The sequence below is a fragment of the Oryctolagus cuniculus genome, chromosome 5, assembly GCF_051225735.1.
Source record: "Oryctolagus cuniculus isolate XC-2025 breed Fujian yellow rabbit chromosome 5, ASM5122573v1, whole genome shotgun sequence".
Taxonomy (NCBI): domain Eukaryota; kingdom Metazoa; phylum Chordata; class Mammalia; order Lagomorpha; family Leporidae; genus Oryctolagus; species Oryctolagus cuniculus.
This window is the reverse complement of record NC_142871.1, coordinates 158,803,866-158,819,234: the sequence shown is the minus strand read 5'-3', so window position 1 is coordinate 158,819,234 and position 15,369 is coordinate 158,803,866. Positions and strand designations below refer to the sequence as shown.

The 15,369-nt window shown below is 41.8% G+C and overlaps 1 long non-coding RNA gene, 1 other non-coding gene and 1 pseudogene across 2 annotated transcripts in view; 2 read left to right on the top strand and 1 right to left on the bottom strand.

Moving 5' to 3' along the window:
• Positions 1–208: 208 nt before the first annotated feature.
• On the top strand, positions 209–357 carry LOC149126825 (small nucleolar RNA SNORA57). Its single transcript, XR_016234865.1, has one exon. It is a non-coding gene; the product is annotated as a small nucleolar RNA SNORA57 (small nucleolar RNA).
• A 6,751-nt stretch (positions 358–7,108) lies between these two features.
• LOC103349680 (uncharacterized) overlaps positions 7,109–15,369 on the bottom strand; it is a 57,603-nt gene continuing 49,342 nt past the window's right edge. The window contains exon 4 of the long non-coding RNA XR_016234297.1: positions 7,109–7,625. This is a non-coding gene — a long non-coding RNA (uncharacterized LOC103349680). The remainder of the gene's footprint in view (positions 7,626–15,369) is intronic.
• Positions 8,866–10,307, top strand: LOC100338408 (tRNA (guanine-N(7)-)-methyltransferase-like; annotated as a pseudogene).

Genomic DNA, 15,369 nt, shown 5'->3' with positions numbered 1-15,369 from the left:
AGGTAATTCATAGAGTATCCGAAATGTAGTGTATTGGAGTGAAAAGAACATTTTTGAAATTCAATTTTTTACAGCCCTTGTCTCTACTGTCGAGAAAGAGTGTTTTTTTTTTCTTCATATTATTTGTTGAACTCTCTAATTAGCATAAGGTTAACCGTATGAGTATAAAGTATAGTGAAAGTAGATCTTTGTAAAAACTGAGAGTGACCCTCCCTTTCTTGGCGGGGACCCGGCGCACGATCCCGCTCCCCGTTATGTGCGGAGGCAGAGGAAGAGGGCTCCGGGCCCCTCGGCGTCATGTCTTCGGTGCCGGCTGCTTACTGTTCGCCGGTTCTATCCTCAAGCGCCGAGACACGGCTCATCGAGCAGGGCAGAGCCCAGGGCCTGCGGGCTGCTCCCGAAGGGTGCTCACGCCTTCTGCTTTGGTTTCAGGTCTGCGGACGCCTTCCTTGGACCAGGAACTGTCAAACCCCGCGCTCTGTTCCCTTTTGCGTGGTAACCAATAAAGGTTTGTTCGTACCGCAAAAAAACAAACAAACAAACAAAAACAAAACAAAACAAAAAAAAATGAGAGTGGGAATAGGAGAGGGAGAGGGAAGAAGGGTGGGGCACTGGTGGGAGGGAGGGTGGGGCGGGAAGTGTCACCATGCTCCTAAATCTGTGTGTATGAAATACATGAAATTTGTATCACTTAAATAATATTTTTAAAAATGAAGGAGAGCCGGCGCCGCGGCTCACTAGGCTAATCCTCCGCCTGCGGCGCCGGCACACTGGGTTCTAGTCCCGGTTGGGGCGCCGGATTCTGTCCCGGTTGCCCCTCTTCCAGGCCAGCTCTCTGCTGTGGCCAGGGAGTGCAGTGGAGGATGGCCCAGGTGCTTGGGCCCTGCACCCCATGGGAGACCAGGATAAGTACCTGGCTCCTGCCATCGGATCAGCGCAGTGCGCCGGCCGCAGCGCGCCAACCGCGGCGGCCATTGGAGGGTGAACCAACGGCAAAAAGGAAGACCTTTCTCTCTGTCTCTCTCTCTCACTGTCCACTCTGCCTGTCAAAAAAAAAAAAATGAAGGAGAGAGAGAGAGGGGAAGAGAGAGAGAGGAAGGAAGGAAGGAAGGAAGGAAGGAAGGAAGGAAGGAAGGAAGGAAAAGAGGGAGGGAGGGAGGAAGAGAGAAAAGAAAGAAAGAAAAAGAAAGAGAGAAAGAATAACAAAAAGAAAGGCAGAATGACAAAAAGATAGAAATCTTCCATCCACTGGTTCACTCTTCAAAAACACTCAACAGCCAGGACCAGGCAAGGAACCAGGAACTCCATTGAGATCTCTCACGTGGGTGGCAGAAGCGCAAACACACGTGCCTTCGTCAGCTGTCTGGCATGGTACACATCCGTGGGATGCTGAATCAGAAGCAGAGTAGGGACTCAAGTCCAGGGACTGTATGGGATGCAGGTGTCCCAGGTGCTGGCTTCACCCATGTGCCACAACGTCCACCCTTCCATTTCACTCTGAGTGTCTCTAGGCAGCCTCTAGTGGTTTCCCACTCTCTTACTTTGATAAATTCTCTAGTTACTCAGCCAGTTGGCAAATATTTCCCACAAAACTGGACCTGGAGAGGTGAGGAAGTCTGAGCCTTGTCCATCAGAACATTACGGTTTAGTCCCAACCAGCAGGACGCTGTGCTAGCATCCCGGGTGCTGTGTCCCCTGAAAATGTACACGCTGAAACCCAAATCCCAACACAATGGCACGGTGAGGCACTGGGGAGGGTGCATGGGTCCCGAGGGCTATGCCTTCACCTGCGGGATGGGCATCACTGTAAAAGAGGCTTGAGGAAGGCCTGTCCACCACTTGCAAGTGCACAGAAAGCAACATCTCAGAGAAATGGTCCTCACCAGACCCCAATCTCCCGGCATCCCAATCTTGAACTTCCCAGCATCCAAGACAATACATTTCTGTTGTCTGTGAACTCCCAGTGTCAAGTCGTCTGTTGTAGCAACCTGAATGCATGAAGATAGTGAATGTCCACGGGTCTGAGGCGATGGATGATCCGATCACTGAAAAATTGTCTCTGGCAAATGCAGCAATAATTCCATGTTGAACACAGATAAATGGGAATGCAAATCATGAATTTCTCATAAGAGTCTTAGAATAGAGAGGAGGAAAAGAGTGTCAAAGGACGTGGCTGACCCTGTGCCTATGGGGAACAAGAGAGGAAACCAAGTTGCAGTGCAAGAAGACTTCTACAAAATAAGGCAGTCTTGGAATCCTGAGGCTGGAACAAAACTATAAGCCAACATGGTGCCGGTGCTGTGGCGCAGTGCGTTAATGCCCTGGCCTGAAGCGCCGGCATCCCATATGGGCACCAGTTCGAGACCCGGCTGCTCCACTTCCTGTCCTCCCGCAGTCACTCCAGTTTCCAGTCTTACCATAAATCCAGCAAGGCCAGCCCCAAGAATCTCCTTCCAGGGAATGCAAGGGCAGAGCCACACATGGCAGTAAACTCCAGGTCTTCTGACACTCCGGTCTCCACGGCACAGTAAAATGACTCAGATTAACCATCAAGTCTTCTCCATAAGTAGGAGTGGTAGGATTCCCAGCATAACATGATAAAAACAGCCCAGCTTTGTAAAAATGCAGACAAAAATAAAAGTAACACCCATCCTTTTTATTATTTTTTTCAACATCCCAGCTTTGTAAAAATACAAACAAAAATAAAAGTAACACCCATCCTTTTTATTATTTTTTTCATCCAAGGGGAAGTCTTGTGTGAGACATTTGGAGTAAGAAACTTACAACAAGAACAATGTTGGGAGGCTGCTTTGACTCGAGTGGAATTGTTCAGTAGCATATCCCTACTTGTTTTCATGGGATATAGCAGTGGGACCCAACAGGTGCAAACTTGGAGATTCACGGTTCCAAAATTCAGCTGTACCTGCATTACAGTTTGGGCCACCGAACAATGAATTGCATGTGACGTGGGGAAGTGGAGTTAGGAATGCTTTAAATCATATCTGGTCTGGATGCTTATTGAAAATATGGCATGTGGCCAGCTCTGTGGCATACCTGGGTAAGCCCCTACCTGCAGCACTGGCATCCCATATGGGTGCCAGTTCATGTGCTGGCTGCTCCTCTTCTGATCCAGCTCTCTACTGATGCACCTGGGAAAGCAGTAGAAAATGGCCCAAGTGTTTGGGCCCCTATGCACACGTGGGAGATTCAGGTGGAGTTCCTGGCTCCTGGCTTCAGATCGGCCCACTTGCAGCCACTGCGGCCATTTGGGGAGGGGACCAGCAGATGGAAGACCTTTCGTTCTGTCTCTCCCTATCTCTGTAGCTCTGTCTCTCAAATAAATAATCTTTCAGAGAGAGACAGAGAGACAGAGAGAGAGAGAGAGAATATAGCTAAAGAAGGTGTAGTAGTCTGCTCAAACTGCCATAACAAAATACAGTGAACCCTTGGTGTTTGTGCCTTCCACATCCAGGCATTCAGACAACCATGGATTGAAAATATTTTTTTTAAAATTGCATCTGTACTGAACATGGGAAGACTTTTTCTCAGCAATATGCTATATCTACCACTTACATGGCATTTATATTTTATTGGGTATTATGGGAAATGTGTGTAGAGATGATTTGAAGTACACAGGAGGATTTGAGAAGAATGTGATGTGATATACAAATACTATGGCATTTTACATAAAGGACTTGAGCATCCACAAGATACTGGAACCAATCCAATGGATGGCTTACAGAAGTTTACTTCTCACTTTGTGGAGACTAGATCCCAGATTAAGTCTGACTCATTTAATTTCCAGGAAGGACACTCTTCCCGGCCTGTAATTGGTCACCTGCTCTCTAAGTCCTATATGGCAACCAATCCCATGAGATTAGAACCCTACTTTTATGACCTCATGTAACGTTACCTACTTACTATGCACACTGGTGATCTCTTTTTCAGAGTTGAACCAACATATCCTGTGGACATCAAGCCTCTTGTGGTACTAAGAAGACCCCAATTGTCTCACTGTTGTGTTATTTCTTTATATGTCTGGTGACTGGTGGCCCAATATCCCAATAGGGACTAAGATTCTCCAAAGGTAACTTACTTCATAATGAATTGTGATATGACCTGTGGTTCGATCCAGCTGGGAGAAGCCAGTGGATGGTTCTGTTCATTGCATGAATGATGAAGTTCAGCTTAACATGTGTCTATAGTTCTTGGAAAGTAAATGGAGTAAATATACTGGAGTCAAATTGTCAGGCTGCCTAAATAATAGGAGCAGGAAGGATATGAAATGCACACTCTTTTCTAAAAAACAACTCACTAGAGTATGCACTTAAATTCTTTTCATAATGCTATTTAAGTATTTACACATATAAACATAGCTGCAAGTCCCTAAGGTTTGTATCTAAAATCCTTTTACAAAACCATAAAAGTAGTAATTAAGTAAAAACAAAAATACAGCACAATGAAATTAAAATTAAAACACTTTTAACCAGTTGCATACTGTTTTGTTGAATAGATGCTGGTATTATAACTGTACGTATTGCTGACTGAGATAACACAGGATTATTATTCCCCTTAATTATGAGAATTTTGTTGCTCTTATATTTTATATAGTCATGAATCATTTTATATTTGATCTAATAAAAGGTTTACATTGCATAACTTGTATTTTAGATAAGATTATATATAGCTAAATATATATTTTCTTATATAAACTAAATTGACATAACAGTTTCATTGTGTAATTCATTTTTATTATAAACTGCAGAGTGTCTAACATCAATTAAAATCAGCCAAAACTTACAGATGAGTCCAGCTCCATGTATTTAGTTCCTCTATTTTTAAATGCACGACTTTGGAGGCCAGAAGTGGGAGAAGCAGGTCAGTTTATACAGGAACTTTCACGTAACACCCCATGTTTTCCGTCTGGGTGACCAGCTGCCCCAGTTTGCTCGGGACTGTGGGTTTCATGAGACGTGGACTTTCAGTGGGAAAACCAGGACGGGCCTGAGCAAGCCAAGATGGTTGCTCACCACACTCCTGGGCTTACCTCTAACAGCCTTCTTCCTGTCTCACTGTGCACGTATTTTAAGCTGTAATTTCTTTGATTTCCTTTCTCCAGTCATCATTTTTCCATTCAATTTTCCCAAAATTGGTTGTAATAGCCGAACTTGAATAGTGTACCTTGTATTCTCTCTAATGATCAAGAATGAGAACCATGTTCTAAATCCCGTTACTGCTGTTTCAGTGGACTCGGGACAGGGATCTGCCAGAGGGCGTGGTCTACCTGCCATCCTGAACCAGATGTTTCACTTGTTTTTACTCCCAGGGATCTGTGATGATCCCATCCTACCTCACTTCTCAAGAAACCTTCTAAAACCAGTGTGGGCTTCACTCTCTAAACACGTCATCTACCACTTCCGTCAGGTTCATTGCCTTTTGATAATCAAAGTAAAACTCATTGGCTTCCATGCAATCCTACAACAAGCAAAAACACTGAGATACATACAGTATTTGATTGCAAAAAAAAAAAAAGGTTATCCAAGTTGTATTGAATGGTCATTTTTCAGAACGTGATTAAGATAAATACACATAAAGTTTAATGCTCATTTTAAAACCCTCTTGAACGACCCAAAGTGGATCCGCATATTCAAGCGTGACTTCTCACAGATCATTTTAGCCCTGTATGCTTATTCATATTGTTGAGAGAACTGCTTTACAATACAGGAAAAAATATGAGAGACAGTTGGATTTTACTTGACATATGTGAGACTCTTAGCACATCCTTTTTAGTGTAAAATGCCGACGGCTCAGACACTTCGGTCTTTTTCAGAGAACAATTTCCTGAGATGTTCTAAACAAGATTGCATAATAACACAACAGAACGTTCACCTGACTTCGCATCCCTAGGACCTCAACTCCTGGGTCAAAATACGCTTCCTTTCAGGATGTGAAATCTGATCCACATGCTTCTCCTGAATATTTTTAATTAATTGTGTCCTACTAGCTGCAGTTTTTCAAAGATTTATACTTACCATCAACAGGTAGACTGTTTCTACAAACGTTTTCCTATATGTTCATTTATTCTTTACAGTGTAAAATGGATCAAAAATGAGAAAATGACGAAGGCAGTCAAATTTCCAGGACTCATTCTTGAATGCCATTTATACACACTCAGGACTTTTCTCACTCATTAATATGAATGGGAATGCTGGGGACAAATTAAGCAATCCGAACCCCTGTAGCATTGAAGAAAAACTTTATCATCCTAACAGAATTGAAGAGAGAGAAACGCAAAATATAACCTACTTGGAGGATGATGTTTGCTCTTTTTATTATTATTGCAAATATATGCTTTTAACTTGGCTCTTCACAAGCCCCTGCAATTTGTCTTGGTTGATGTCACAAATAAAGTATCTGCTTTTTCTCTCAAGCTTATTTCTTTTATTATAAACATTTTAACTTTCTTGAAGGAAAGGGGAAAAAATCCTCTGAGAATTACTTTTGTCCTTGATAAATAATAAAAAGGGTTCAGTAAGGTATCAACAGTGAAACATTCATGTTTTATGAAAAATACTTATTGTAATGTCTTCTGCAATATAAAGAATTTCTTTAAAGAGACTACTACTTATTTAGTGGTAAGATTTTTCATTCCATGATTCTTTAAGCAATAAATCCTTCAATGTTTTATGAGGTGGAAAATTTATAGGATCTCCTATTTGATCAAATAACTCAAAAATAATTTCTAGTTCCTTGAATCACACAAAACAAGAACACAGTTCCCACATCTCTAATGTTAATATCAACAAATGTCCTAAATTAAGATGAAGATTGGAGACTAACTCATATCCTCAGAGGGTGGTATTGGTTATAATCAATCTATACTCACCTCTGCTTAAATCTTTGATTATGGCTGATATGAAGTTAGAATATATGTAAAATGCAAATGGTAGGAGTAAAAATTCTGAAAGGGCAGCTATGCAGGTCTGAAATGAGGGAGAGGAAGTTGAAGATAATGAGGGGGACCTGTGTGTAAATCATTTTAGCTTCTCCTGGGGTTAACTAAACTCCACTTTCTTATAGAAAAAGAATCAGGCTCCACTAACCAGCTTTGCAGGGCTGCTCAGAATCCAAGGCAATGGCCCAATTTGCCATTTTCATGGGCATGTTCCAGCCAAGGCAAGGATGAACCATATTGAGAGTCTGAATTAAGGAATTAACAAATTATAAACATAAGAGAGGCTTTCCAAAATTCATGGAAAGTGCAGAGTATGAAAAAATATGCAGGAATTTCAAAAAAAACTTAATGTACCATCAAATATGTCTTTAATTCCATTTTCCACAAACTTTCTGAAGTATGCTCATTCGTGAAATTTGTTTTAACTCACAACACGCATACATTAGTAGGCATTAGACACGCATCATCATATGCAACATTGTTTTACAGAACCAAAAGCTCTGCGGTTCAATTCAAAGATATCATGGGCACCTCCGTCTGTAGCCATTCTGACAATGAGAGCCAACTACTCCTCTTTTCCCATCTTTCACGGAGAGACTCAAAGAAAATCACATGGTTTGATTAGAGTCCTGGATCTCCACAGCAGAGGAGAGACGAAGCACTGAAGGAGCTGAAAAGTAGGGTTTTCAACATATGAAATATAATCGTCCCTTCCCAGACTCAAAAAATAAATGGCTTTCCAGAACACTTACTATTCTGTTCATCTAAAGTTTAGAAATTTCACTGTGAGTGAAATACTGCCTGAAAAGACATTATAATGATGATATTCACGAGAGAAAGAAGCAAAATCCTCTTTTATATCTACTTCACATAAAGAAATATATAAACTTTAATGACCTCAGAGAATTTGATTGCACCCATAATCATGGAAATTACACATGGTAATGGAACACTTGGTTCCTCCATTGTCCGGAAGCTGTCTTAACACCATATTTGTAGTGTGACTGATTTGTCTGGTCTTTGGCCATGTTATATACACAAGCCATGATGACCGAGTGCTTTACTTTCTTAGCCAGAATGGTCTCACTTGTATATTAGTAGTAGAGGAAAAAACCGAATTACTGCTCCCTTTCAACAATGACCTGACATGACACTTCCTGTCCTTTCTAAACCCTCCTGTGAAATATACACAATATTAAATTTCAAAATCCTGACATTTATAATTCTCCTCTTCTAATAAGTTGCTTCTTCCCTTTGGCAACTTAATCATTGTGGACCTGGATGTTCTCATTTGTAAAATAAGAGAATTAAACCAAATCATAGTCAAGAGTTTTTCTAACTGAGAAAGTCCATTGTACTACTAATGTTTATACTACTATTTTATGTCAATACAATGTGAATAATGATAATCAGTTTTTCCATGTTGGGAGGAAAAAAAGTTACAAGTAAGGAAGGGGGGAGAGGAAAAATTCTTGTGGCTTGGGATTGAAACTACAGATAGTAGTATGAATCCATGTCTTTTAGTATCTACACAGATGGATAGACACCTGTATACGTATAGAATAGTTTACAAACATATATTTCCTAGTTCTGTCTGCTCAGAAGGCCTAGAAACAAGTACAATCCAGTAACAGTTAGTACATCTAAAGCCTAGATATTGTTTCTAAATACTATTCTCTGATAAAAGAAACCAAAGCTGCATGGAGATCCCACATCTGTGGCAGGGAACATATGAATATAAGATGCATCCAGATAATCTGTGATTAAAAAGAAAAAGTAAGGACATGTTTGAGAAACAATGGGGCTGTGATGAGACAACAGGAAAGCCAGTTTGGAGGAGCTGCAAATGGCCGAAATTGGAACAAACTGAGTGACAAAACAAATGATGAAAAAAAAAAAAAAAACAAATGATGACAGCCCGGAATTATAAGCCATTGAATAAAATGCCCAGGTGACTGTACTCATATCAATCAACCAACAAATAGGCAAAAATAACATTACAATAGAATTTCAATTAGTAAATGTGAAAGAAATGAGGGACATAAGAAATGACCCTTAGATCAACATAGGAACAATCCAAGAATGCTGTGATTAGTGAGCAAAAAACATGATGAGTATTTAGATAGCCATAAAATATCTCCTCACAAGGTATTTACTAATTTAAAGGGGAAAAATTCTAATTTTACAATAGAGAAACCCAAAAACCATCACCTTCGCCAAGCAATCAAAGTTAACGGCATTAATACTACGACATCCCAACATGATTCATTTCATTTCCATCTAATTCTGAGAAAATATCAGTGCTACAGTGAGGGGCGTGTCCCAGCAGTCTCCAAAAGTGTCAACATCCTGAAAAATAAAGACTGAGAAATTGTCCCAGATTGAAGGAGACTAAGGAGAGTTGGCATCTAAATGTCACGTGGTTCCAGGACTGTAGTCTGTCGCAAGAACACAGACACCGCGGGGTGGGCGTCCTGGCCGCAGCCCAAAGTGGGAAGGTGGAGGGAGTGGGAAACTTCGGCCCCAGAAGCGAGCTCACTCCAACCCCAGGGAGGTCCGCACGCTGTGCTACCTGGTGGAGCCAGAGGAGCTGGACAGGTCTGAGCTACACCCGGAGTTCTCTGCTCCACTCACTCAAAATCAGAGCCAAGATGACCCAAAGGATGAGAAAGAAAAGAGAACCCGGGTGCAAGTGGACTTCGCAGACACGGGCTGTGGCTGCGCTTGCCTGTTAGTGGAACTGGCCCCGCTGTCCACAGACACTCGGATTCTGGGTCTGGGGATCCGAGTCAAGGTCTCTGACTATGTACAAGACCGGACCCTGGCCTTGCGTGCAGCTCCCGGAGGTGGTGTCCCCGCATCGCCTGTCTGTCTCCGTAGTAAGGCCATTGAGGCACCTGCCTAGCTTCTTGCGAAAGGGCCAGGTGCAAAGGGACCCTGGCGGGCCTGGCTGGCCGGCAGGCGGTGCCGGGTGCCAGGATCTCACAGCCCTGTTGGGGCATGTCTGTCTCGCAGCTGACAGCCACGTTCTTCCTCTTCCCCAACCCGCATTCCAAACGTAGGAAGAGCGAGCGCCGAATCAGCGGTCCCACACAGCTTTCAGACTGTGCCTCCATGCTGAGAGCTGGGGGATTGGTGTAGACACAGCTGACGTGCAGGGCCACACCACCCGATGTGTACCCATGTCAAAGTCTGAGCGTGTGCCTGTGGAGGAGGAGCTGAGGGAAGACCCCACTGTGGGACATCTAGGCGCGTCAACAGAGGAGGGAAGCATTTCCCAGCCATCTTCCCAAGAATATAGGATCCCACCCTCCAGGCAGCGAGCCCGGATCCCACCCAGCCCGCCCACTGACTGCTTAGCCTGTTGGACCCCATATTCTAAGGACTGGAAGAAGATCAGGCCTTCCCAGCTGAGCCTGTAGGAGACAGCGACCTCTCTAAGAAGTTGGGGGACAGCGGAGGGCAGAACCATGGTGTTTACAACTGCCCCAGATCCTCAAGCTGACTGGAAAGTCTAAGGACCCTGGACCAGAGGGGATGGGGGCGGGCGGGAACAGGGAGGAGCATGGTCTTGCTCTGCAGTCCCCCATTCCCCTGTGGGATGCAGTGGCTCACTTCCTAAACTGCCTGCTAGGCCCACATCACTTGCCCAGGCTTTGCAGTTCTGGGCACAGAGCTGGGTGGGAGTAGGGAGGCAAGGAGCCAAGAGCTAAACTGTGGAGGATTCTGAGGCTAAAAGCAAGAAGGGGCTGCAGGTCAGGAAGCCCCCCAGAGGGAGCTGCATCCACTGTCAGCCCTGCTTCACCCAGCAGCCCCCAAAGAATCTCTGGACTTTTCTAACGTGCAGAACACGTTCCTTTATTTCTGCTTCTCAAGCCCCAAATTCTCATGGCTGGAAGGAGGGGGCTTGTCGACCTTATGAACACCCCCACCCCAAGAAACAGAGCTGAAGGTGCCTGGAGCCATTTTAACCCCAAAAACCCGACACCCACGGGAAATCAGAGGAGACTGGAAGTGGCCATACACTATCAGTGTTGATTTCTTCCTTTCAATAATCCTGCTTTGATTATATAAGATGTTCATGTGCGGGCACCTGGGTAAAGGTATACAAGATGGGCCCTACACCCGCATGGGAGACCAGGAGAAGCACCTGGCTCCTGGCTTTGGATCGGTGCAGTGTGCCGGCTGTGGCGGCCATTTGGGGGATGAACCAATGGAAGGAAGACCTTTCTCTCTGTCTCTCTCTCTCACTGCCTAACTCTGCCTGTCAAAAAAAAAAAAAAAAAAAAAAAAAAAAAAAAAAAAAGACAACACGAGTAATAAAAAACCTATTTCACATTACTCTATAGATTTTATGTATTTCCAATATTAAAAAGTCCCTATAGAATTTTTTATGGGGCTTTATTAGTTTATTCTAAAGTTCATCTTGAAGGTAAATATACATATATTGCAAGAACATCTAAGGAAATTTTAATAATGACCCTAACAAGTATGAAGCATACTTGAAATCTATGGCAGTTAAAATGATGATGAAAGTACAAGAAGACATCAAGGAATCTGATTCAGGACCAAAGCAGACTCATCTAGTCGTGAGAATTACTATAGGTTATTGGTGATATTTTAACTCGGTAAAGAAAAGGTTGATGATTCAGTACATGATGTTGAGATAATTAGAGTCTTTTGGGAAAAGATAAACTCATTTAGTCACTCTACAAATATTTAGATGCCTACATGTTTTAGAAGCCAAAATTAATCTCTAACCAATTCCATATAAATTAATAGACTTCCAAGGTAACGAAAAGCTAAGTAGGTTTTCAAGCCATAAAAAGCGTTGAGATAAACACGGGGAACAGTTTGTATAATCTTGGGTTGAATATCTTTCTACTAATATGGAAAATCTACCAGCTTTATGAGAAAAATCAAAAGAATTTCATAAAACTTTAAATCTTTACATGATAAAAGATACCATAAACAAGCTAAAAGCTGTGGGGCAGACTGAAAAACATTTTTATGGCTATAAAAGATTAATTAGAATATAAAATATAGGCTTTCTACAAATAAAAAGTCAACTCAACCAAAAAAATGAATCGCAATTTACATAAAAAGGCAATAGTAAATACATATACCCAACCTATTAATAAATCAATTAATGCAAATTAAAATGATAGATACTTTCATCAAATTAGAAAAATTATTTGAAGATCATTAATAACCAGTGTTGATGATTGTACGGATACAAGCCAAGAACTCACTTAAGTTGTTGAGATGCATATTTCTTTTGACCAAACAATTTAATTTCTGTTAATTTATCAAAAATGTACAAATGTACATATAAGACGTATATATAAGAAAGATAATTTTAATATATTTTCTTAACAACAAAATATTTGACAAACCTCAGTGTCTTTAAAGAGGAATGGTTAGGGGCTGGCGCTGTGGTGCAGCAGGTTAAAGCCCCAGTGCGCTGCACCAGCATCCCATAGAGCCGCCAGTTCAGGTCCCAGCTGCTCCACTTCTGATCCAGCTCCTTGTTAATGCATCTGGGATATCAGTAGAAGATGACCCAAGTGCTTGGGCCCCTGCACCCACACAGGAGAACCAGAAGAAGCTCCTGGCTCCCGGCTTCAGATTGGCTCAGCTACAGCTGTTGTGGCCATTTGGAGAGAGAACAAGCTGATGGAAGACCCCCCTCTCTTTGTCTCTACCTCTCTCTGTAACTCTTTCAAATAAATAAAATAAATCCTTAAAAAAAGAGGAATTTTTCATAAAATTATCGAACATCTAGATATCAAAATACTTTCCACTTGTTAAAAAAATAGTATTGCATATGCAAGAATATGGAAAGATCTTCAAGAAATTTTGTTATTTTCAGCAAACAAGATGCATATCAATCAATAGAAGATAATTACATATATTTTTATATATATATTTCCATGCACACACATATATATAGACAGAAAAATTAGAACTTAACATATTTTAGTCTATATTTGTTCCATATAATTCATGGTTTGAAGTTTTACACTGGAATAGATTCATCTATGATATATATAGCTAAAAATTTAAAGTGATAAAACAAGCTTCCATATGATTTATAGTAGCTCTGCATAAATATCACTATTCTGTCCAATTTTTAAGGTCAAACTTAAAAAGAAAAAAAAATGGGCTAAAAGTAGAAAAAGAAACCAAAAATGTGTATTCCTTAGGTTAAACTAAGCAATACCTCTTACAGCTTGAACATGTGAATGGCTTTCTCCTAAAACTATTCTTTGAACTATAGGTCATAAATTGCTGGAAGGAATATCTGTGCAACTTTATGTTGGAGGGTGATGTGGGGAGGGGGGAACCAAGGATCCCTCCAACTGCCGGTACACACAGTATGTTCTAAGGACTGATACAATCTGAGTTCTGGAGTTCACGACAGTAAAATGGTAACAGCAAAATGATCTTCACCACTTGAATGTGTTTCTTGTATGTGATGGAAATAAGTATTAGACTACATGAAGAAGAAAGCTATACAGATTCTGCAAAGCCAGATGTAAACAAACTATTAGCTGAAAACTAGAGAGGGAGCCACAGAACCAACACAACACCAGAGGAGATACCTGAGAAGCAGTGACATCATTGTAAAGCAAGCATTTCAATCCTCTAAGAAAACCTATGCAGGAAGTCTAAAAACACAATTTTCTAGCCATCCACCAGTTGCTCCAGTCAGAGATTGGGAGTCATTTTTTATAGTTCCCTTTCTTCTCCTTCATGTCCAGTCCACCACTATAGGAAAATGATTCCATCAACTCAGCTTCCAAAATGTTTCTCAGAACTTTGCACTGTATGCTACCTTGAGTGATTCCACCCTGGTCTCACCACTGCCGTATTTCATCAGGACAGCCACAGTTACCTCCTAACCCTGCGCCCAGCCTTTACTCCTGCCCCTCTGGCCCTTCGCAGAGCAATCTAAACAGCTCTTTCTCCTTCTGTTTAATGGGACTGCTTAGCCAGGACCTTCGAGACAGCTACTTTTGCCAGGACAACACCCCAGCCTTTTCTCCACCTTCACAAGACATTCCTGCCATTATTTACTAAGCCAGTCTTGTTGCCCTTCTCTCCCTACACCCCTCTCAAGAGTCGGCACACAATCTCCAAAATTTTTGTTGCATCGATCCCTTTTTAAAATCCAGTTCTCTATGTAAATATTTAGTGTGCCACATGTTGTGGTGCAGTCAGTTAAGCTGCACTTGGATGTCCTCACCCTAAATTGGAGTGCATATTCAAGATGGGGTTAATCCGTGCCTCTAATCCAGCTCCCTGCTAATGCACCCCGAGGAGGCAGCAGATGATGGCCCAAGTACTTGGGTCCCTATCACCCATGTAGGTGATTCCTGGCTCCTGGCTTCTACTTCTGGCCTGGCCTAGTCCTGACTGTTGATGGTATTTGGGAAATGAAGCAGCAAATGGAAAATCTGTCTTTTTCTCTCCCTCTCTCTCTCTTTTTCTGTGTGTGTGTGTCATTCTGCACTTCAAATAAACACATCCACAAACAATAAAACACATAAATATTTAGCAATAGGTGCTTCCCTGACTACACAATCTAAAATAGCCCCAACCTCCACCATTTTGGTCTCCAATCTTTTCCATTGTAACAATTACAGAAATGTGTAATTACAGACTTACTTGAGTGGATGCCTATCTAATGTAGCTCCTCTTTGCTATACAGGTGCAGAAAGGGCAGAAACCATACCTGTCTTGTCCACTACTATGTCCCCAGTGTCTAGCTCATACCTTTAATGCAGGAGGTATTTGATAAATGAGTAGATAAACAAGCCAGGGTAATCAGATCCAGAAATAATTTGAAAGGATGAAAATACTTGGCAAGAAGAAGACTAATAGGAGTTACCCTTATTTGTGTGATTTAAAGCTAGAAATGATAATACAAAGATAGATACATGGCCCTCTATGAAAACCAAATGGCTGCCCAGATGAGCAATGTGGTAGGAACACAATGTGGCCACCATATATGCTCATTGTATATTGGGTCTAATAATTTTCTCAAGGTACCCCTGGTGATTAGCAATGGATTCATACTGAATAAACTCTAATAAGTTTGTGCATACATTACAATGCCAGCATAGTAATTTATAATAAAAATATAAGTATCGAGCTAACCTGATCCTTATTTCTTATTCAACTCCATCACTCCCTGTAGGAGAGATAGAGAGCCACATTACATTCAAATGACTAACTGCAGCTGAAAAAAGGTTCCTGGTCACAAATTACTTATGCCTCTGAGGTACCAACACCTTACACTAAGCCATTCTGGATTCTCACAACAGCTTCTTGAGTCTTCTCTGGGCTTCTCAACTGCACAAAGCACACAGAAGCAAGTTTTTCCTTGACAACATGCATCCGTTGACAGC